The sequence below is a fragment of the Pelodiscus sinensis genome, chromosome 1 (genome assembly GCF_049634645.1).
Source record: "Pelodiscus sinensis isolate JC-2024 chromosome 1, ASM4963464v1, whole genome shotgun sequence".
In the NCBI taxonomy this organism is placed as follows: Eukaryota; Metazoa; Chordata; order Testudines; family Trionychidae; genus Pelodiscus; species Pelodiscus sinensis.
Genome location: NC_134711.1, coordinates 39,127,824 through 39,136,353, shown reverse-complemented (window position 1 = coordinate 39,136,353; position 8,530 = coordinate 39,127,824). Strand labels below are relative to the sequence as shown.

The 8,530-nt window shown below is 40.1% G+C and overlaps 1 long non-coding RNA gene across 1 annotated transcript; it reads right to left on the bottom strand.

Moving 5' to 3' along the window:
* Window positions 1-4,908: 4,908 nt before the first annotated feature.
* LOC142826524 (uncharacterized) lies at window positions 4,909-8,281 on the bottom strand. Its single transcript, XR_012900716.1, has 3 exons — window positions 8,186-8,281; window positions 6,985-7,102; window positions 4,909-5,254 (listed from the first exon to the last, which is right to left on the bottom strand). It is a non-coding gene; the product is annotated as an uncharacterized LOC142826524 (long non-coding RNA).
* Between the last annotated feature and the right edge of the window lie 249 nt (window positions 8,282-8,530).

Below are 8,530 nucleotides of genomic sequence, written 5' to 3'. Positions count from 1 at the left end.
TTTTGTTTTAGGCTCCCATCTTACTACACCCTGGTCTGGAAAATTCTCTCATTGTCCTGACATTGCCAGACCAGGAAGGTATAACCTATATTTCCTCTTTACTCTTCCAAAACTGTAGGAAAGGAAATTTAAAATTATGGCTTCACATTCACCCAATAATTCATGTGACTAGGTACTAGATTGATGGAGTTTAGAAATATTACTCCATGCCACAAGCTTTGTTGCAATACTTCAAGAAAATGGCAGGAGGTAAGATTGGCAACTGCTAATAGCAAATATCTCCAATGGTAGGAGATGGGACGTCATCATTATATGTCGTTTCAGATAGCAAAGCTGAGTGGGAGCCAGAATTTCCATTCCATAGGAAATTTGAACATTTTTTTTAAAAGAGTCTTTTTTATGTGGATCAAAAAACTGAAATATTGAAATTTCCTGTGAAATGAAACATCTGATTTGTTTTAAGGTTGTGACCAACAAACCATTTCATTTTAATATAATAATTTTATTTAATTTTGTTTCACCTTTTGTCATGTGAAAATATTATACAACTCAAAGGTATATAAAAAGGCTTTCTTGGAGTGGGGACATACTATTTCGATTTTGTAAAATAGGGAGTTACTAAGTCAAATATAGTTATTTTGAAATAGTTTCCCAGTGTAGACGTAGCCTAAATGTTTACACCTTGTTCACACATCCCTAAAGCTGTTTTATAATTAAATGTAAAATCTGCCCAGTCTCAAAGCTAAGACTGGGAATCCATTCAAAGGGAGTAGAAGGAAACAAAAAGGGAATACAATAAATCCTTAACATGGCAGATCAGCCTGAGCTAAAGTACAGGTTGAACCTCTGAAAACCAGTACTCTGGTCCAGCAACATCCATGGTCCAGCAGGACCACGAATGCTCCTGGACTAAAGACACAAGGGCCAGCAGCCTGGCTAGGGGCAGCAGGGCCAGAGCCCCATAGAAGTGCTGAGGACAGGCCGGAGAACCCCAGCAGCCTACAGAAGCAAGGAGCTGGAGGAAGAAGAAGCCTGGCAATCTACAGCAGCATGGAGCTGGGGAAATCTATCTGCCTGTGGCAGCATGGGGACAGGGGACTGTGGCAACACAGGGCTGGGGGCTGGAGAACCTCAGATGCCCATGGCAGCCCTGGGCCAGTGGGCCAATGTCAGCAAGGTGGCAGGAGAGGAGGCCAGAGGCAGGGGTCCTGCTGGCTCAGGGCCGGTGGCAGGGGACACTTCCTCTGTATAGTAGGGTGATCAATGTAATTAGTTAGGATTTACTGTTGGGACATCCTGACTAGGGATGTAAGCAACTAATCGACTAGCCAGTAAGCTTCCCCTTCTTGCTACCTCTATCACAAAAAGGCAGCAAGGTGGAGAAAAAGGAGGGAATGCTGGGGGGAAATGGTTTGAAAGCCAGTTCATCCCGAGCTCCATGGGAGGGAAAGAAAGAAAGAAAGAAAGAAAGAAAGAAAGAAAGAAAGAAAGAAAGAAAGAAAGAAAGAAAGAAAGAAAGAAAGAAAGAAAGAAAGAAAGAAAGAAAGAAAGAAAGAAAAAGAATTTAAGGATTCCTTTGCTTCATTGTGGAATGAAAAGGTGCATTCTCCAAATATTACTAAATGCTAGCCAATTGCTGAAAACGGTGACTTCTTAGTGTTGTGCACAGATGGCCACACAGACTATAAAATGAATGTACTGCAAGGATATTGCAGCTGCTCACCTTGATATTTTAGAGGTATCAATGGTTGTTGCACAACAAGGATTATTTTATCTTTCCAGTAAGAGCCACTTGAATCTGAATGTTTGCTACAGAGTTCAAGGAAGAGGGATGGTACCTCATGCTTTCACATATATGTCTATGTCTAGACGGCAAAGAAGAGTCAGAAAAAGATACTGCAATTTGTGTATCTTTTCCCGCTTTTCTTTTGGAGGAGGCTTTTCCGAAATTTGCCTGTCATCTTTTGACACATCCCTTCTTCCTCATGTAGTGAGGATTACAGGGATGGCAAAAGAACAAGTCCGCTTTTTTGGAAAATTTTCAGAAAAAGTATACGCATTCCTTGGACACATCATAGCTTTTCTGGGATACCAGAGGCATCCCAGAAAAGTTCTGAAGTGTAGACATAGCACCACTCTCTGCCACTTCACTACACCCTGGCAAGTATGGACAGGACCATGATGTCTGTCTTCTTGGAGTGTTATATTTCCACACAAAGAGTAGTCCCTGAAGGAAAAGGTGATGGTAATTGTAAAAAACCTCTAGTTCACCTTCAGCACATAGCCAGGCAGGTAGCCCACAAGTAGCTGTAATCTATTTTTACCCACATCATTAATTCAGCCCTGCTTGTGCAATTGAACCACAGCCTTTTAGCAGCGAGGGAAGAAATGGGCTAGATTTGTCTTTTTGAGTTTTTGGACTAGATGCATGGAGGCCAAACCCTCACGTTTATGTAGCTACTCATTATTCTCATATTATTTTAAATGAAAAAGGACTTTTCCGACATTTAGAGCTGTGTGCATAGGCCATCCAATCAACATGAGAAATGCAGGAACCCAGCTGAAACATTATGAATACAGTTCCTCTTTCAAAATCATACTGTGATAAGTACTGAAATGCTCTTGAGACTTCAGGGCCAAGGGAAACCAAGAGGCTTTGCATTTGTTCAGGCCTCTAATGAACCTGCTGGAGCAAGGAAACATGGGGTACATTTATTCTCACAGAATAAGAAGAAAGTATTTCTTTGTATCATGCCACGATCAAAAATACATCACCCAGCTGAGCCTAATCAAACACAGAAGGCATTATGTTCAAGCATTTGTGTGCAGAATAGACACACACTATGAAACAGTGTGAAACAGAATGTCTACCACAGGATTTTCCTTTCCTCAATAGAGTATTAATGTTTAAAGCCCTTTCTTATGGCCTGTTTTATCACATGAGGGTTTTATTAAAGGTTGTTGAGTTGTGTTTCATCTGACTAAAGGTATCTAGTCATGTTTCAGTGATATCAAATGTGTGAGGACTGATTCCCCATCTAGTGAATAAAACACTACACTGGAACCCTAAACACATAAGATCTAGTCCCAAAGTTTGTTAATGACCAGCTATGTGACCTCAGACAAGTTATTTCATCTGTTTCCCCCCTCACATGCTTCTCCTACCTTGTCTATTTAAATTGTGAACTCTTTGACACAGACGATGCCTCCCTGTATTTTTCTGTACAGTTCCTAGTTCAAAGAGGCCCTGGTCTCAGCTGGAGCATCTAGGCACTACTATAACACAAATACAAATAATAATAGTCACTCTCACAGCACAGCTCTGTTTTTCATTTGGTCCATAGTCAATCTGACTAATTGATGAGGAAACTTCATTGCATTCAGGGAGTATGTGGTTCCTTTGTGAGTCTAAGCAGAGTGAACATACTAAGTAGCTTTAACAGTGGTTGCTGAGCAGCAAGCAAGTGCCTGTGCAAATGCAAGAGAGACACACTGAAGATAATATGGGCATAATAAGGTTAGAAAAATAATGTGAAAATGAAGACAGCAAAAGTTAAAAAAAATAAAAATATGGGGTCTGTAGATGTAACATCAATTATTCAAATTACTGTTTGATCTTTTTTCAAACATCTTCAGTATTTCCCTTGATTCTCAGAGCTGATGGGAGGCTTTACTTATAACTGCACAGGCTCTGGAGTAGACATTTTAACATTTCCTCATTCACTCAGTCTTCCATTTCTAATTCCATGTCCTATTAGCAAGATGAGATGATTAGAAAGGAAACTATGTTCAGAAAAAAAAGTAATAAATCTGCCTACTTTTCTTTAGTTTTAGCCTGCAACTGGTCCTATCCTGAGCTTCTTTGTTGTTTCTGTTACTCAGCATGCAGCTCACAGGAAAACCACTTCACAAAGACTATACTGAGGCTTGGAACCTCTATGTTTCCTGCAAGAGATCCTCTTGTGACTGGGGGCAGTCACAGAAGACCCCTTGAGACTGCTTCTCGATGTGCTGATAAAGCCAATGGCAGTTGCTTCTTTGCTCTCTGGGGATTCTCACCACCCTGTCCTGCTGGGCCAGATCTTCTGGGTCTCCCCCAACCAAGGCACAGAGCTGAGATCAATGTGCGTCCCTCCCTCTCCCCCCGCTAAAGAGCATTGCAGACACTGAATCACTTCAAATTTGAGAAAAATGCAGTTTCAGGCACAACATCCAGGAAACACCCCCCCCCCCCCCAATGGGATCAGAACCACAAATAAATTATTCAGGCAAACCTTTTTTAACAGTGAAAGGGGGATGTACACACTGGTTGCCTCCAAGGTAATAATTATTTGCACTGGGCTTCATAGTAAATAAAAGTAATTTTCTTAACTATAAACAGTAAGATTTAAGTGGTTGCAAGTGAAAACAGGAAGTATAAAGTAAATTACAAATTTAAAAGAATAGAAAATGGATAGCTAGTTCTAACACCCTAAAACGTCTTACACACTTACCCTAATACTGTTCTTATTTCAGTTAAACCTCCAGGCCATGGAAAAATCTTTTTCTCACTGGGGTCTCTGGCTCCTACTTGGATGTTGCATGCCAAAAGCTTTGCATCCTAAATAGAGTTCGTTTTCGGAAGGAATTTTTTTTTCTGCATTCCAGCCCTCCAGGAAAATTACCTGGTTAGACTCTACCAGTAAGGGTGGTCACACGTCTTCCTAAGACCAACTCCTGTTTAAACTTAAAGGACAAAGGCTGTTTACAGGTGATCACCCAGACATTGAGATGCCCAAGCATTAAATAACTTTGATGGTTTTCATTTGCACATTTAAATCCATAAACCATTCCCTATCCCGTATCTCTAACTTTACACAAGAGTGATGCATACCCCAAAATAAGATATACAGATCTAGTGGATTATGACATTAAGATTGAGAGGTTATATAAGGTATTTTGTCCAAAGCATCTTTGAGTTATGCATATTTATTTCCAAAAGACAATTTCATAAAGCACTGGGGGGAGGGATCTGTCACACCTCTGTAGCACATAGTTAAAAGTAGAAATTTGTCAAATTCAAAACCAGATCCTGAATTTTCCAATTTGGAGAGGTTTGGATTAAATTCAGTGGTGGTCTCTTCTCTTCTCGAAGGCTAATTTTTTATTTTAAAATGGAGGCACAGCTTTTTTTTCCAAAGGAAAAGTTGAAGTACTGTTCCATTGTAAGCTTGACTTTTTTCCTTCTTACCCTTCTGGAGAATTTGAGGAAACTCTAGTATTAGTGTTGTCAAGGAGAAGTAATTCCTCTTCCAAAATTGTAGTGTAATGTACCTTAACTAACATTTCTATCTATTCTGTTCTGCTATGTTTCTGTTCAGGGCCTTGTAAGCTTGGGTTCATGACAGACACCAAGAAGCTGGTATTTATTTTTAATGTCTGAATGTTTCAAATTTCAGTTCATGTTATCTTCTCGTTATGATTATCAGTTGTAAAGACTGTACATGTGGGGATGGGGAGAGTGAAATGAGTGGCTAAAATCCTGAATCTACTTTGCAGCTTATGTCTGCACTGGCCACCTCCTGTAAACCTCCTCAAGAGGAAAAACTGAGGCAAACCATTGCCTGTTCAAATACATTTCCCCCTTCAAGTAGGTTTTGCTGGGGGGAGAGGGTGTCAAAATGTTCTTCCTTAGGGACTGGATCCATTAATCATTAATTCCTATATCTACACAAGGTTTTTCTTCCTCCTCCCTGTCTGGAGAACTCTGTAATCCCTTCACAACCCTGAAACCTCTAAATAATTGTGCAAGTAACTCAGAATTTAGCACAAGAGCTAATGTATCTAATTCCTACATTTTGAAAAAGAGAGTTAAGTATTAGATCACTCAGCTATAATAGTAATATATTCTCATATTTTGTGTTCGGCTTAACGTTTTGATGTATACTTGGACATTATTTACTAATCCCTGAATACAACAATTGAAATAATTGTAGAAAAATCTAGTTTACTTTCCACTACTTTTTTGCAGTTCACCAAGCTTAGAAGAGATCATTTAACTTTTGGAAACAGTCTCCTGGGGCAAGTCCCCGTGAGTTTATACTGCACCTGCCTGGGGCTTTAAAATACGAGATTAAGTGGAAAATGATTTCGTGTTTTTATTTGCATTTTTCTTTTTGAGTCTTTGGGTCCAATGGTGATCTCAATTTTAAGCTTTCTCCCCAGCCAACAGACTAGAAAGTTCATTTTTCTTTAAGAATTAAGGCTGAAATCATCACATATCTACTCGACTTGCAGAGCTGGAGTTTAAGAAAAACAATAATTATCACAAGATACATGACAAAATCATGAGCACTAGCAACACTGCACTTCTATTTAAAGATTAAACAAAAAACAGGACTATGTAGCACTTTAAAGACTAACAAGATGGTTTATTAGGTGAGAAGTGGGTCTGGCCCATGAAAGCGCATCACCTAATAAACCATCTTGTTAGTCTTTAAAGTGTTACATAGACCTGTTTTTGGTTTCAGCTAGACTAGACTAACACGGCTACATCTCTATTTCTATTTAAAGACTAGTTATTTTCCAGAAGACTCTTAAAACACAACAGTACAGTGACTGAGTTGTACTTCCCACAGGAGAATATTTAAAACCAAACACCAACAAAATTCCAGATTTTAAAGTTGAGAAAAAAATTAGACTTTGGTAGTCTCTCAGGGCCACTGAAAAGAAAAAACGGAAAATCAACAGGTACAGGAGTTCTGGTCAGTTTTCCCTCTTGAAAGAAATTTGGAGGGTCAAATCTCTTAGACCTTAATCAAGTAAGTTTCTATTGCATCAGTGACTCCAAGTACAGTGATTATCAAGTGCTCAGTAACAATTCAGACTTAAATACCTGAAGCATCTAATCCTTTGGCTCAGAGACTGTGTTTTCTGGCATATTCCAAACAGTGTTGAGCTTGCAGATGGTGCCCAGTGAATAAAACAAACCAAGTTTATGGATACCGTGGTTGCCATTTTTGCTCTTTGTTCTGGAATTGGCCTGGATACAACTGAAACCTTAAGAATATGAGGAGTAAACATCCAATATCATACGATACTTTCATTCCTTCCTTTTCTCAATCTGTGAACAAAAAAGTGACAGAGAAAACGACAGAACAAAAACAGCATTTTCAGTTAAAATATAAAATTGCACAGCAGCCATTTCTCTACAACTCAGCATGGGGCACAATCTGCCACCAATTGGGGGTCATCTCCTCTCATCTGACTCTCATTCTCTTTCTTTATCCTTCCTGACTTTTGTGCTGCTTTTCATGCTGTCAAACATGGCATCCTTCCCAACAGTCTGGCACTGTTTGCTGGAGTATCTAATATTCTTAGGTTTGCTCCCGTCTATCAGAGTCTCTTTATTCTCTTCCAGCATGCAGCAGAGAGATGGCGAGTCTAATGGACAAAATGCTAGTCCTGAAAGAGCTGGGTTCTCCCCTCCTCTACATGGACTTCCTACATGATCTTTGGTGGTGCTTTAGGCACATAATTTCAAAGATTTTAGTCAACCAAAGATGCAGCTTGGAATCGAGGGTTGTTTACAAAGCATCCAATCTTCAGCCTTTGGAAATCAGGTCTATGCCTCAGAGTCCCTTCTGCAGAATGGATAACAGTCCTGCTCTACTTCACTGAGGAAGATGTGAGGAAAAATAGGTTACACATTGTGAGGCACTCAAATATTATGGCAGTGAGGCCACATATGTACCATAGGTGGAGCAAAAACCTCCCTGTACCACTGCTATGCCTTTCCTGGGTTTAGACTTATTTTTCACCTATTCTTCATCACATCTCCCCCTTTTCTGAATATAACTGTTGGCTAAGAGAGATCAAGGCCAACGTTTTTCAAACTTGGGTAACAGAGCTGCCAGGGTAAGCTGCTGGCAGGCCTGCAAAACCTTGTGTGTAGCCACAGAGCCTCGCAGCTCCCATTGGCGGGTAACAGCAAACCCTGGCAGCCCAGAAACCCAGATTTCTTCTGAGTCCCGCACACTCTCTTTTCAACATGCCCCCCCCCCCCCATTTCTATTTTTCCAGCCCTTTTTTTTCTTAATCATCATGCTTCTGTTTGTAAACAAAATACTGACTCTGTCCCAGGAGAGTCTCTCTTCTGTACAACTCACATTCCACATTAAAGCAGTACTAGAGTTAAGAGCTCTACCTGAGGACACAACTTCCACATGAAATTCATTAGGAGTCCAGCCCAGCATTCTCCTTCATTGTAACCACTTCCTGCCCTTTATAAGGAATGAGCTCATTCTACCCAGGTCACGGTTGGTTAGCCTCATCCCTAGTTCTTCATGCTTTAGATAGCAGACTCCCTGTTAGAGGGCACAATTCTGAGTACTATCATCCAATTCAGCAAATCATGTGCTTAAATTGAAATATGAGTAGTTCACTTGACATGAAGGCAGATATGTGCTTAAATAATCTACTGGAATAGGCCGTAGCTCAGTCAACACACTGTGACATCAAGTCTTTGGGAAGGATTATCAGTGCCATTTGA